Source organism: Anabrus simplex, chromosome 2 (genome assembly GCF_040414725.1).
Source record: "Anabrus simplex isolate iqAnaSimp1 chromosome 2, ASM4041472v1, whole genome shotgun sequence".
Classification (NCBI taxonomy): Eukaryota; Metazoa; Arthropoda; class Insecta; order Orthoptera; family Tettigoniidae; genus Anabrus; species Anabrus simplex.
Window position 1 is genome coordinate 396,309,316 of NC_090266.1, and position 15,535 is coordinate 396,324,850.

General features: G+C 41.9%; 1 protein-coding gene across 1 annotated transcript in view; it reads right to left on the bottom strand.

Moving 5' to 3' along the window:
- The window catches only part of LOC136864162 (uncharacterized), a 1,211,188-nt gene that overhangs the window by 897,388 nt on the left and 298,265 nt on the right, over positions 1–15,535 (bottom strand). The window lies entirely within an intron of this gene.

A 15,535-nucleotide genomic window follows, 5' to 3' on the forward strand; every position in this document is an offset into this window, starting at 1 on the left:
TCACTTCTTCTCCAGGTAAATGCTGGGATGGTTCCTAACTTAATGCCACGGCCAGTTCCTTCCCTCTTCATTGTCTATCCCTTCCAATCTTCCCATCCCCCCACAAGGCCCCTGTTCATCATAGCAGGTGAGAACGCCAGGGCGAGGTACTGGTCATCCTCCCCAGTTGTATCATCTAACCGAAAGTCTCCCGCTCTAAGACAATGCCCTTGATGCGGTAGAGGTGGGAACCCTCGCTGAGTGCGAGGAAAAAACAAACCCTGGAGGGTAAACAGACTAAGATGGAAAGAAAGAAAGAATTAATAAGCTGATGCTAGTATGCAAATAACATCGAATAACGTATAACATGTCTGACTTGTTGGCTGAATGGTCAGCGTACTGGTCTTCGGTTCAGAGGGTCCCGGGTTCGATTCCCGGCCGGGTCGGGGATTTTAACCTTAATTGGTTAATTCCAATGGCCCTGGGGCAGGGTGTTTGTGCTGTCCCCAACAACCCTGCAACTCACACACCACACATAACACTATCCTCCATCACAATAACACGCAGTTACCTATACATGGCAGATGCCGCCCACCCTCATCGGAGTGTCTGCCTTACAAGGGCTGCAATCGGCTAGTAATAGAAACACGAAATCATTATTATAAATTCACCTCAGGTTTGTTGGGAGTTATGAGACACTGAATTTGAATGTTTGATTTTCTCAACATAACGTTTTACGGCCTCACTTCTTTTTTCCCCAGTGCTCTTCTTGTGCTACTTTCGGTGTAACTTATATTGTTATAACTGGTAGAATGCCAGACATTGTACTTACATGAATACCAAAATGTAATGATCCCATTATATCCCATTATATGGAATCCTATGCGCCAGAAATAAGCAGTATTTTTAACATTTCGATCGGAAGAGGTGGTGTTTTAGGTTTCTGATCAGGCGCTCTCCATGCATTTAACTGGTTGTCTTAGCTATCATACAGCGTGCAGCTAAACGATACGGTCAGTGGTGTTACATGCGGTCAATGTGCAACATAATTGGCCACAGGACAGGCTGTAATGGGATAAACCTCTCCCAGATTTGTAAATGAACGTGATTACTCAAGTTAGCAGGAAGTACGAGAGGACGCATAATTACACCCAACTAGGAGAAAGTGATATCAACCTGTGGTCCAATATAAATGGATTTCAAGTCGAAGAAGGCAAGCAAAATGACAACAAAATCTTTTCATTCCGGAATCGTGGTTATCTGAATGACGCCATAGGAACTTGAACTGAATGTACTGTGTTCCACTGATATAACGGAGATTCGAAATAGAACACGACTACTTAAGGCGTATTATTTTCCAAATTTTTTCACTGTAACTTTAGGTTAATATCTCTAATACCAAAAATACGGACACAATTCTTCGTTTTCAGATTCAACCGCAATGATGAATACGAACTCCAGCAGACACAACAGCCATACGTATCATAAAAGCAAACAATTTGTGTGAAGATCGGAAGAATAAAATTACGGTAATCTTACGAAACTGTTAACGCAGCCATGTAGATCTTAGAACAGATATCATAAATGAGGTACGAGGGAGCCGAGGATCACTGCGGGATCACTTGCTTATGTAAGAAAGTAGTATAATACAGGGATTCAGCCGCCACCTCCCCCACCGGCTCCCAGAGGCCTCCTCCACCACCACCACAGCCAGAGGCCTCCCAGAAGCCTCCTCCACCACCACCACCACAGCCAGAGGCCTCCCAGAGGCCTCCTCCGCCTCCCGCTGGAAATTTGAATTGGTAAACAAAGCCACGTGCTTTTTGACAGCTATCATCGACAACAACGCATCGCTAACCTCAGTACTGCCATCTTGACGGGCCTAAACCTCAGTGGTACCAACTTAACCTAACTAGCGCGAGATTTGAATAGGTAAACAAATCCACGTGTTTTCCGACAGCCACGTGCTTTTTGACAGACAACAACGTATCGCTAACCTCAGTACTGCCATCTTGACGGGCCTAAAACTCAGTAGTACCACAAGCGCGAGATAAACAAAGCCACGTGCTTTTTGACAGCTGTCAACCGCCATCTTTAAACTACAGAGCACCGTGCTGCCCTCTTTATCGCAGTAGCTGTAAATTCGTCACCTGTCATCGGCAGTGCTGCCATCTTGGCGGGCCTAAACTTTAGTGCTACCAACTTAACCTCACTAGCGCGAGATACACAAATCCACGTGCTTTTTGACAGCTGACATCCGCCATCTTTTATCAACAGAGCACAGTGCTGCCCTCTTTACCTACTTACCTTTGAAATGTGGTGGCGGATAATTTGAAAAATGCTTTTTGACAGCAGCCATCTTGCATCGCAAACCTCAGTGCTGCCCTCTTTAGCTAGATACCTTTGAAATGTGGTGGCAGACAATTCCACGTGACAGCAGCCATCTTTGTGCACAGTGCTGCCCTCTTTGTGGTGGCGGCAAATTCCACGTACTCTACAATCTCACGTGCTTTTTTCTGACAGCTGTCAATCCGCCATCTTGCATCACAAACCTCAGTGCTGCACTCTTTAGCTAGATACCTTTGAAATGTGGTGGCGGCAATTTGAAAAATTCTACATTCTCTTGTTTGGAAACAAACCTATGCGCTGTCATCCACCATCTTTAAACCACAGAACACCGTGCTGCCCTCTTGCGTCAGCTGACATCCGCAATCTCTAAACTACAGAGCACCGTGCCGCACTCTTGCGAGCAATTTCGTCAGCTGTCATCTACCATCATTAAACTACAGAGCACCGTACCGCACTCTTGCGGCCAATTCCGTCAGCTGTCATCCGCCATCTTTAATCAAGAGAGCGCAGTGCCGCACTCTATGTGGTGGTGATAAATTCCACATTCGCCATCTTTAATCTACAGAGCGCCGCGTTGCACTCTGTGGTGGCGGATAATTTGAAAAGCTGCCAAGAGAGCATCGTGTTGGTATCTTTATTCTTTGACATGTGGTGGCGGATAATTTGAAAAATGCTTTTTGACAGCAGCCATCTTTAATCAACAGAGCACCGTGCTGTGCACTCTTTGTGGTGGCGGTAGACAATTTAAAAGAACATGTCAAGGAATACCTTTGTTCTAAGAAGATATTACAAGAGAAGTGATTAAGAATATAATCGAACACGGTACTCGATACAACATATGATTATAACATCGGTTGGTGTGTTTACAACATATCTGGTGTATACATTTGTTCTAAGAGAAAAAAGTAAGACTAAAATTTGAACAGCTTGCGTAAGATACCAACTCTTTTAACTTCCTTTACTTTGCTAAGGCATAGCTCTATCGAACATACAACGCAATCTTATGCATAAGGCAGTCCACATATCGCGTACCTGCATGTTTAGACTTGAACACATACTGCTGTTCATAGTTCGATGTTGTAGAACACTGCATTGCAAGACTAGAATCAAACACTTTTGAGAAAAAAATTATGTTCTCGACATACTTACCGAACTAGACGATACTATACTTACGAATCTGCTCGACACCTTCTTTCTTGCTTTTCTTCTATGAGTAATAAACAAAAACTCTATCTTGCAAATAAGGAGGGGGAGGAAGGTAATACCTAATCTAAAATAAAAGAATATGCTAATTCTACATTATTTATTTACATCTTGTATGTACAAGTTTTATCTCGAATCGTTTTACCGTAGTGATGTTTGCGTACTTCTCCCTTCTCAACACAATTCCTGTATGTACAAGTTTAAACTTGAATTATTTGCTGTTCTATACTCTCAGCGTACGTCTTATTATCTTTATACAATATATACAGTGAATTGTGATGTAAGACAGCTTAACGTATATATTTTACAAAGTACACACCTCTAGCATAATGTTTACACACACACACACACACACACATGCATCTGCTTTATGTAAAGTAGTACCGATCAATACTACTATGCCCCCAGGCTAGAGTGTTGGTAGAATTTGGAATGACAAACCGTTTGCAATCAACATTATTAAGGGCTACCTTACTAATTAAATGAGTGTACAACTGGTGCTTCTTGCTTCTAATGACAGACATTTGCTTATGCAAAATAGGTGGATTACTTTTAATGCAATTGTTATAGTTTTCAAAACTTAGCTGATTCTGAACTACATTCTTTTTAATCCCCTTCAATCTCTTTATTTGTAGTTCATTTAAGAGTTTTATGCAATATGATTTGGATTTAGAACCTACAAATGAATCGATAATATTCCCAGCACATTCATCTTTCATTTTACCTAGAACCTTTTTTGTTCACTAGCGGTAGATTATATTGATTATTTGCAGGATAGTTACTTGTATCAAACCTACCCAAGTCAGGCTTTATATCATTGTAATAGTCATCAGTTTTGATTTGATAAATAAACGAATCGGTATCTGTGTAGAGCAATTGCGCATTATGCGCGTACTTCTTCATCATATAATCGTAATGGAATTCATACATAAGTGTTTTAGCCAATTCAAGTACTGCAAAGCCGACGTAGGTAGGTTTGTCATACTTAACCCTAACACGATTCATCTGTATAATAACTAAATTCTCATGTATGATGGTACAGCTGTGGAAATTTGGTTTACTTATTAAATAGTTAGCACCATACCTTTTCTTAATATTTTCCCAGTTTGTAATCAATTTTACATCAACGCGTTTGTCAACATTTTCCATAGTCTTACCAAACACACTGTTATTCATGAGCTTGTAGAAATCTTTTTTCAAACTCGTTAACCGCATTCGTTCTTAAATTATTGTTCAGATCGATATATGGCTTTAGCCACGGTGACTGATTAAATTCTAGTACGCGATGAATTTTGGATAACTTCAAACCATGCTGCAAACACTGTTTTAAATTTCGGTAATGATTGATATACTTAGATTTATCACACAAATTACCAATTAGCATTTTCGTCGTTGATGCGATGTACGGAGGCTTCATATTTTCAGGGCAGAACGGTAAGTCATTATGAGAAGTGTGTAACTCTTTAGGATACTGTAAGTCAACTTCGAGGAAATAGCCTTTATCAGCTTCATCGCCTAGGGCGTGCAGCTGTAAAGCATCAATTTCGCACTGCGTTAGCCAGCGGAAACCACTCACTGGTAGATGCTGACTCATCGCCCACCCATACGGATTATTAGCATCGAGATAAACAGTATACTGAGATTCCGGACTAGAATCGAAACTCGGCATGTACTTATTATTTGCTTTAGAATACCGCCCGCTGCTCTGACTTAGACCGCCTCGAATAGATGATTTTATAAAGTGCACCACATCAATATCAGTTAGCAGTTCCAAATTCACTTGCGTGTATTTTAACATCGCATCCCAACTTAACCCAGGCGCAGTAAGATACTGACATGGGTCAAGGCTGTAGGTTTTCTTGCAAACACAGCGAAAATTTTCAAAAACATCAGCTAACAAAAGTACATCCGTCTTTAAATATAAGCCGGAGTATTCACCTAGCGTTTGAACGTGGAACTGCTCCCAGATATGTTGTGCATGTAAATAGTCATCATCACTAATATCCGCTGAATTCAGCGAGCTGTAAAAGGATTGTTTCGATGGTAAAGCACGTTCTTCGAGGCGTTCTAAGCAGTCAAGATATTCATAACAAAAAACACCCTTACGCCGAAGTAAATTAAACTGCGCTTCTTCAGGAAAAACGCGTCGAATTTCCGTAAATTGTTCTGGCTGTAAATGACTAGAAAGTTTATCGCGGCTACTCGCCATAAAGCGAAACGGGTCAAGGAATCTCAGTTTTATAGAATGCTCCGCATCTACTTTTACAGACTTTGCAAACGCAATGTACCGCTCTTTATTCTGAGAGATTATATCTACTTTTTCATCTGAAGCTCCAAATTGTGAAATGATGAAATGTGAGTCGTAACCAGATAAGTTATGAAAAATTACAGGGATAAATTTAGGAACTCTGTACTTAAGATTACAGCTATAATGAGCGGCACATCTGTAGAAACCAGTTAAATGATCATGATCAAAACCTTTAGGGTCATTTTCGGGAATTTTGGTGAGTGGCTTCATAGGAATATTACTATTTAGAATACGACCAAGACGTACTGCATCACTTTCAAGTCTTTCTAAAAATACTTTAGCAGCATCAGGTCCTCGATACAGCTCTAACTTGTTAAGCGTACTATCATAACTACACTTGATGTAATACGCGAAGCTATACGGGACATGCATGTGCGTAGTATTAGTGAAAGGGTTGTCAGGATTAGGTAAGCATGTGTTGCATGGCGTGAGGATGGCTTCAAAGTCTGCATAAATCACGAAAGGTACCCACATCTTCTTGTGGAAATTTGTAAATTTTAAAACATCATTGCCTGTAGTAGGTATCTCTGTACGTACATGATTGCAGTCATTCTTGGAATGCTTCGTTAACTGATCTTCAGTTCTAAAATACTGCAAGCATCCATCACATAGCCACTTTCTACACCTTTCTTTGGACAACTGACTACCAACAAGTCTACTCAGATTTTTAATCCAGCTAATGTGGCTATTCTCACTGTTTTCGATATAGAGTAAGTTAACACGAGTACTCTTCTTATGACATGTATAATACAGAGGGCCTACTAAAGACTTTTTCTCTACACTATACACATTAATGCTAATGTTATTTAGTTCTTCAAAGCGCTTAATATCTTTTAACTGCACAGGAAATTCTATACTATCGAAATTTAGCTGCGTTGAATAGTGTGGATACGATGATGTTCTATTCGCTACATTCGATTTAGCAGGATTTAAAGCCGACATCACCGCCCATGCAAAACATGCTTCGTGATTGTTTTGGATGTTTACAACAGCTTTTCTTTGCTGAATCCATGTCGGCAGCTCGATGTGCGAAGATCCTCGCATAGGATTGTACTTATTGATGTTAACTTCTAGATATATTATTTCAACTAAAGCCCACCCTGATTCCTTTTCCTGAAATTCCTCGCTCTTAGTTGAAATAATGTTCGAGACATCCCTAAGTACATCACCAAAATTAGTTGACTGACCAATGACGAAATTTTTCGTATTAAATGATTTAATGTCCGTTATTTCGGATTCATCCGTCCTTTTAATGTACAAGGCGAAACGTTCAAAAATAACTTTAAATAAATTTTGATTGGACAAAGTTTTAGCGAGAAGCTGTTGTACATCCGGTTGAACACAATTGAAAAAGTTTGAAGTGCTCTGAAACTTTTGACTGCCGCGAATTCTACAACTAAAAATCCTGCTTTTAAATGCAGTATTAATTTCCTCGATGTTTGCATTACAGCCACTTCTACTAGCGTTATTTTTATGCTCATTACTGCGTAAGTGCCCCTGAAAATGTGAAGATGGTACATCAGTTTTACAGTGTTCGCAGTAAATAGTTTGAAGTTCATTTTTCCTAGGTTTTTTACTACTAGTACTTTCTACAGCTACATCAGTAGCGGCACGCTTTTTCCCTACTACTACCTGAGGACAAGTAGATATTTGATGTACCCCTGCTAAGTGAGCCTGGTATTGCTCTACATTAGCGAAGTACAGCCCGCAAACATCACATAAAGCGGATTTTATGCTAGGGTGTTTTACTTTTTTATGCCGCGTGAGGGCATCTACCCTCGTAAAAGTCGCCTCACACTGCTCGCAGGTGAACGTAGTAGACGCTTCTCCATGTTTCATTTTTAAATGTCGTGTACGAGCATCTCGTCTTGTAAAAGTTACATCGCACTGCGAGCAGGGAAACATGTTGACTTCAAGTTCTGGAAAAAGAACAACCATTTATGAATAGAGATTCGATAAATTTACGATGTTTAGAAGAAACGAAATTTCAGCCTATAGAGGTTAGACATTGTCGTGAGTTTAGAAGGAACCAACTTTCAACCCATAGAGGTCAGAAATTGTTGTACATTTAAAAAGCAAACACAGTGAGATGAATGTTCTACACCTAACAAAGTACAAGCACTCTTGTTGTTAAAACTATAGTAACTCTATGTCCTTCCCTCGAGTTGCAATGAAAAAAACAAAATTCAATTAATAACGGTCAACCGGCATGAGGATTGAAGAAAACAACTATTTATCAATAGACTAAAGTTGCGATGTTCGGAAGAAACCAAGTTTCAACGTATAGAGGTCGGACATAGCTGTGAGTTTGAAATTATAAGATTAACCTCGTCTATAGCATGAGGATTGAAGAAAATAACTATTTATCAATAGACTAAAGTTACGATGTTCAGAAGAAACCAAGTTTCAACCTATTGAGGTCGGACATCGCTGAAAGTTTGAAATTATAAGATTAACCTCTTCTACAGCATGCTGATTGAAGAGAACAACTATTTACTAATAGACTAAAGTTACGATGTTCGGAAGAAACCAAGTTTCAACCTATTGAGGTCGGACATTGCTGAAAGTTTGAAATTATACGATTAACCTCTTCTACAGCATGCTGATTGAAGAGAATAACTATTTATCATTAGACTAAAGTTACGATGTTCAGAAGAAACCAAGTTTCAACCTATTGAGGTCGGACATTGCTGGAAGTTTGAAATTATAAGATTAACCTCTTCTAAAGCGTGCAGATTGAAGAGAACAACTATTTACCAATAGACTAAAGTTACGATGTTCGGAAGAAACCAAGTTTCAACGTATAGAGGTCAGACATACCTTAAAATCTTCGCGCTGCAAACTGTTACTCGGATGAATAAAATGCGTGCGTTCAAGCCTGAAACTCGAATGATAATATTCTAGTCGTACCTAAAAAAGAAGAAACATATATGAATGTAGTGTAGGGTACGTCAGCTAGCCTAGCTATCTTTACAACTCAAAGTTCGAAACATACCTTAAAATGCACGTGCTGCAGACTGTTACTCGGATGAATAAAGTGCGTACTTTCAAGCCTGTAACTCGAATGATAATATTCTAGTTGTACCTAAAAAAGAAAAGAAAATATATGAATGTAGATGTTTATTACCTAGCGTAGAAGTTGCTTTGCAAACAGTAACTAATAGTTCAGGCTTACCTTAAGTTGAAGGCTGAAGAATAATATTCACAGCGGACAGTACTTAGACGGGAGATGTGCACGTAATAAACACACACAAAGAACTGTGAGCGCTTCACGCAGACTGCAGCGAGTAAATATGCTCCTTGTTACCAAGCGGATATCAAGAATTGCAGACGTTTGCAGTACAGTTGGAACGAAATGTTTATGCAACAAGAGCTCTCCTGAGGGTCTTACGCTGAGTTCTGCAGGCTGACGTATTTAAGCCGGGATCGAACCTGCTGTTGATGCCGAGGTGTCAGAATTTAAGAGTTCTGCAGCGGATCGAGCCTTGGAAAGTTAGCGCGCGATCCTCGACCTCTGGACTTAAACGGGAGGGTACTAAGCTAAGCAAGAAGTCGACATCCGCGGTATTCCTTACCTGTAGGCACTTAAAGGTATTGAGCTAAAACCGCATCTAGCTAGATCATGTAATTACACGTTATGACGATCGCGCAGGAACCTCGCCTAGCATTTGCTTTTTTACGGCTTCCGACAGTAGGGGTTCGAACCCGCTATCTCCCGAAGTAGCGAGAATGATTGCGGGCACACGAGTGTTGAGGGTGATTCATTTGTCGGATGGAGGCGATCCTACTGTTGCATATACATTCTCAGGTAGTTTCGAATAACCAGAGGGCGTGCAAAAAAATTAAGTAAGGGCTGTTGATGGGGACGTTAAACCTTGTGCAGACTCCTTCGAAAATTATTGTGAGTACAAGATGTTGATGGTGATTCATCAGTCGGATGGAGGCGATAAGCCTTGTGCAGGCTCTTTCGGCAGGAGTAGGCTATGTGCCGGCACCGGGTTTTACCCTCTCCCTACTGTAGTATATTACATTCTTAGGTAGTTTCGAGGAAGTGCAAAAAGCCAGCATTAAGTAGGGCTGTTGATGGGGACGTTAAACCTTGTGCAGACTCCTTCGAAAATGATTGTGAGTACAAGATGTTGATGGTGATTCATCAGTCGGATGGAGGCGATAAGCCTTGTGCAGGCTCTTTCGGCAGGAGTAGGCTATGTGCCGGCACCGGGTTTTACCCTCTCCCTACTGTAGTATATTACATTCTTAGGTAGTTTCGAGGGCGTGCAAAAAGCCAGCATTAAGTAAGGGCTGTTGATGGGGACGTTAAACCTTATACAGGCTCCTTCGAAAATGATTGTGAGTACAAGATGTTGATGGCGATTCATCTGTCGGATGGAGGCGATAAGCTGTGTGCAGGCTTCATCGGCAGGAGTAGGCTATGTGCCGGCACTGGGTTTTACCCTCTCCCTACTGTAGCATATTACATTCTTCGGTAGTTTTGAGGGCGTGCAAAAAGCCAGCATTAAGTAAGGGCTGTTGATGGGGACGTTAAACCTTGAGCAGACTCCTTCGAAAATGATTGTGAGTACAAGATGTTGATGGTGATTCATCTGTCGCATGGAGGCGTTAAGCCTTGTGCAGGCTTCTTCGGTAGGAGTAGGCTATGTGCCGGCACCGGGTTTTACCCTCTCCTTGCGGTAGTATATTACATTCTTAGCCAGTTTCGAATAACCAGAGGGTGTGCAAAAAGCCAGCATTAAGTAAGGGCTGTTGATGGGGGCTGTTAAACATTGTACAGTCTCCTTCAACAGGAGTAGCCTATATGCCGGCGCCGTGCAGGCTCTTTCGATACAGGTAGGCTATGTGCTAGTACTGGGTTTTAACCTCCCCGTACAATCATAAAATTTTATGTTAGGAACTTACACCAGCTAAATGCTACACGGCTAAGAAAACGTTCCGTGAGTTCAAAGTGGCTTATCAGCACGCAGTGTCCCCGTTCAAGGTTACTACAGCCGGAAGACGAGTGTGCAATTTCAGTCAACGCATGCATTCCTCACATCGCTCTGACTGACTGCGCCGATACAACTTCAAAGACTGTGGAACAAAAAAGCAGTGGAACAAAAAATGTAACCCGGTGTGAGCACATGGCCTGCTGCTAAAGCTTAACACTGTAAAAGTTTGGAGCTCCTTTTTTACAGAGAGATGTGGTTCCTAACGTAACAGGGCCGGGATTAAAAATATGTTTTACAGCCGAGTGCCCCTTCCTAACATGAGATTTTAAATCGCAAGAATCTGTTTTACGGCCGGTTGCCCTTCCTGACGCTGAAAGACCAGGATTTAGCCAGTTACCCTTCCTGGTGTAACAAGACTAGGATTTATTTTTAGACTGCACTTAGCTAGAAATAGCTACACGAAATTATTATATAGAAAGAGAATTGCCGGCTCCTACAGTTTGGTTTAGTGTGCTTGCATCTCAACCGGCAGTCTCGGGTTCGATTCTCTTGGGATTAAAAATGTTTTACAGCCGAGTGCCCCTTCCTAACGTGAGATTTTAAATCGCAAGAATCTGTTTTACGGCCGGTTGCCCTTCCTGACGCTGAAAGACCAGGATTTAGCCAGTTACCCTTCCTGATGTAACAAGACTAGAATTTATTTTTAGACTGCACTTAGCTAGAAATAGCTACACGAAATTATTATATAGAAGGAGAATTGCCGGCTCCTACAGTTTGGTTTAGTGTGCTTGCCACTCACCCGGCAGTCTCGGGTTCGATTCTCTTGGGATTAAAATTATGTTTTACAGCCGAGTGCCCCCTCCTGACGCAAGAGTTTAAATCGTAAGAATCTGTTTTACAGCCGAATGCCCTTCCTGACGCTGAAAGTCCAGGATTTAGCCAGTTACCCTTCCTGGTGTAACAAGACTAGGATTTATTTTTAGACTGCACTTGGCTAGAAATAGCCACACGAAATTATTACATAGAAAGAGAATTGCCGGCTCCTACGGTTTGGTTTAGTGTGCTTGCCTCTCACCCGGCAGTCTCGGGTTCGATTCTCTTAGAACGAAGGTGCACTCCAAACACATCATTCAATGTTCTGATCATATGTTGTATCGATTATATTCTTAATCACTTCTTGTGTAATATAATCTTCAAGTATTCGATAAAGCTATGCCTTAACAGAGCAGGGAAAAGGAGGTTAACACAATCGCTATCTTAGGCAAGCCGTTCTGAACTGTAGTATTTTCTTCTCCTAGAACAAAGGTATTCCTTGACATGTTCTTTTTAAATTGTCCGCTACTACGATCAAGAGCGCAGCACGGTGCTCTCAGATGGCGGATGTGGAATTTGCCGCCACCACATGTCAAAGAATAAAGATACCAACACGATGCTCTCTTGGCAGCTTTTCAAATTAACCGCCACCACAGAGTGCAGCGCGGCACTCTGTAGGTTAAAGATGGCGAATGTGGAATTTGTCACCACCACATAGAGTGCGGCACTGCGCTCTCTTGATTAAAGATGGCGGATGACAGCTGACGGAATTGCCCGCAAGAGTGCGGTACGGTGCTCTGTAGTTTAATGATGGTGGATGACAGCTGACGAAATTGCTCGCAAGAGTGCGGCACGGTGCTCGGTAGTTTAAAGATGGCGGATGTCAGCTGACGCAAGAGGGCAGCACGGTGTTCTGTGGTTTAAAGATGGTGGATGACAGCGCATAGGTTTGTTTCCAAACAAGAGAATGTAGAATTTTTCAAATTGCCGCCACCACATTTCAAAGGTATCTAGCTAAAGAGTGCAGCACTGAGGTTTATGATGCAAGATGGCGGATGACAGCTGTCAGAAAAAAGCACGTGAGTTTGTAGAGTACGTGGAATTTTCCGCCACCACAAAGAGGGCAGCACTGTGCTCAAAGATGGCTGCTGTCACGTGGAATTGTCTGCCACCACATTTCAAAGGTATCTAGCTAAAGAGGGCAGCACTGAGGTTTGCGATGCAAGATGGCTGCTGTCAAAAAGCATTTTTCAAATTATCCGCCACCACATTTCAAAGGTAAGTAGCTAAAGAGGGCAGCACTGTGCTCTGTTGATAAAAGATGGCGGATGTCAGCTGTCAAAAAGCACGTGGATTTGTGTATCTCGCGCTAGTGAGGTTAAGTTGGTAGCACTAAGGTTTAGGCCCGCCAAGATGGCAGCACTGCCGATGACAGGTGACGAATTTACAGCTACTGCGATAAAGAGGGCAGCACGGTGCTCTGTAGTTTAAAGATGGCGGTTGACAGCTGTCAAAAAGCACGTGGCTTTGTTTATCTCGCGCTTGTGGTACTACTGAGTTTTAGGCCCGTCAAGATGGCAGTACTGAGGTTAGCGATACGTTGTTGTCTGTCAAAAAGCACGTGGCTGTCGGAAAACACGTGGATTTGTTTACCTATTCAAATCTCGCGCTAGTTAGGTTAAGTTGGTACCACTGAGGTTTAGGCCCGTCAAGATGGCAGTACTGAGGTTAGCGATGCGTTGTTGTCGATGATAGCTGTCAAAAAGCACGTGGCTTTGTTTACCAATTCAAATTTCCCGCGGGAGGCGGAGGAGGCCTCTGAGAGTCCTCTGGCTGTGGTGGTGGTGGTGGAGGAGGCTTCTGGGAGGCCTCTGGCTGTGGTGGTGGTGGAGGAGGCCTCTGGGAGCCGGTGGGGGTGGTGGCGGCTGAATCCCTGTATTATACTACTTAAGAACATGAACAATACCACCTTGGGAGAAATCCGATATCATTCGGAAATATGTAACGTAAATTCCCATACTGTACATATAACAGTGTAATTTCGTCAGGGATAAAATTCAAACGATGTGTTCTATAATATACCGGGTGCTACAGCCACCCATATTTTCTCCAAACGTATGCAACCAGCTAAGATTTAAATGTCTCTCAGTCCCATTTGCGCAACATCTTACAGCAATATTAGGTGCAGTTAGCTCGATACAGACTTCCCCGCACAATGCAGAAACGGTACAAGAGGCAGTAAGGGAGGCCATCTCAAAAAAAATTCCACCATTTAATGTAGAACAGAGTGCAATATTCTAGTAACTATTACGAAATGTTATTGTACAGCACAAACCATAGCAAGAGCCCTACGCGGATATACAGAATAACATCCGCATCCGCTCCGCATCCGCACTTCCTTCATCCGCACCCGCATCCGCGAATGGTTATCCGCATCCGCAAATGGTTATCCGTGGATATTATAAATAATTATCTGCAGTATATTACACCGAAGATATTGAAACGGCTAGCATAAGCACAGGCTTATGAGGGATTTTCTCTTGCGACAACTACCGACGTATTGACCATTGTTACTTTCTTCCACTAATTGCGGTCAGAAGCCAGGTAGCCTTAGGTCAGGTTTACGGCTTTATGATCTCAAGGCACCGTATATCACCATTCTCCCATACCAATATCAAGGGTCGCCTAACTACAAACAAGAGTACACCTGAGTGAACATCAATAAATATCATTATTTAGAAATTATCAGCAAAATTATTCGCATTGGCATACACTTTGTTTCCGCCAAGACACTAACTTCGCGGATATCCGCATCCATGCAGGGCTCTAATCATAGCCACTCGTATAGCTGTCTCTGGAGAACTGCGCACCTGATTGGTCAAAGAGGCCACTTTATTTTGATAGAAAAGGGTGGTCGCTGTATCATAGAAGACGTGATAGGTTAGGACAAAGTACAGAAATATCATTTGACTGCCATTTTTTATGGTCTCATCACATCGAAATTGATAGAAACGTGTTTTTCACAGTATTATATAATATATGACACGCAAATGCTGCACAGCAGGTGTGATAGCTTATGCCATGCAATTAAAACCGTTACAGCGTTCAATAAATGTATAAAACCGAGCAATCAGACTACTGTATAACACATCAGTAACTTTTCGAAGCGAGAACATTCGCTCCTTTCGTGAATACAGAGTTATAAGGAGATAACTTCCGCAATGGGAGTAGCTGCGTGCAATTTCGGATAGTAAATGCAAGTGGATAAGCTACTTGGAGCAGTGAGGGTTCAAACCCTTCCTGAGTCATGCCTTTCTTTAATTTTCACTTCATACACGCCTAGGCATCCTATACAAATATTTGACTTTTCCGAACTCTCAGATATTCTTCTAAACAAATTATAATAAATCGCCACGTAAGAACCGACTATGGACAATTGCATTGTGAATATCACCTGAAACATTACGCAGGATTCATTCAACCAAGTAAGAGGTACATCTCTATTGGTTGGGAATGGTTGCAATTATCTGGGCTTAGACGAGACATGATTCTTTAGCACAGTGTGGTGTTTGCGGCAAGATAAGCCTGTCTGCAAATTCGAGTTCAGAACTTGTAAAAAAAAAAAAAAAAAATGTGCGGCCATTATCCAGTAGTAGGGAGATAGTGGATTCGAGCCCCATTGTCGGCAGCCCTGAATATTATTTTCCGTGGTTTCACATTTTCACACCGTGCAAATGCCGGGGCTGTACCTTAATTAAGGCCACGGCCGCTTCCTTCCAATTCTTAGGCCTTTCCTATCCCATATTCGCCGTAAGACATATCAGTGTCGGTACAACGTAAAGCAAATAGCAAAAAAAAAAAAAAAAAAAAAATGAACTTGTAAAATAATATTGTTTCGAAGCGATAGCCTATATTATTCCATTAGTACAGAGTTACG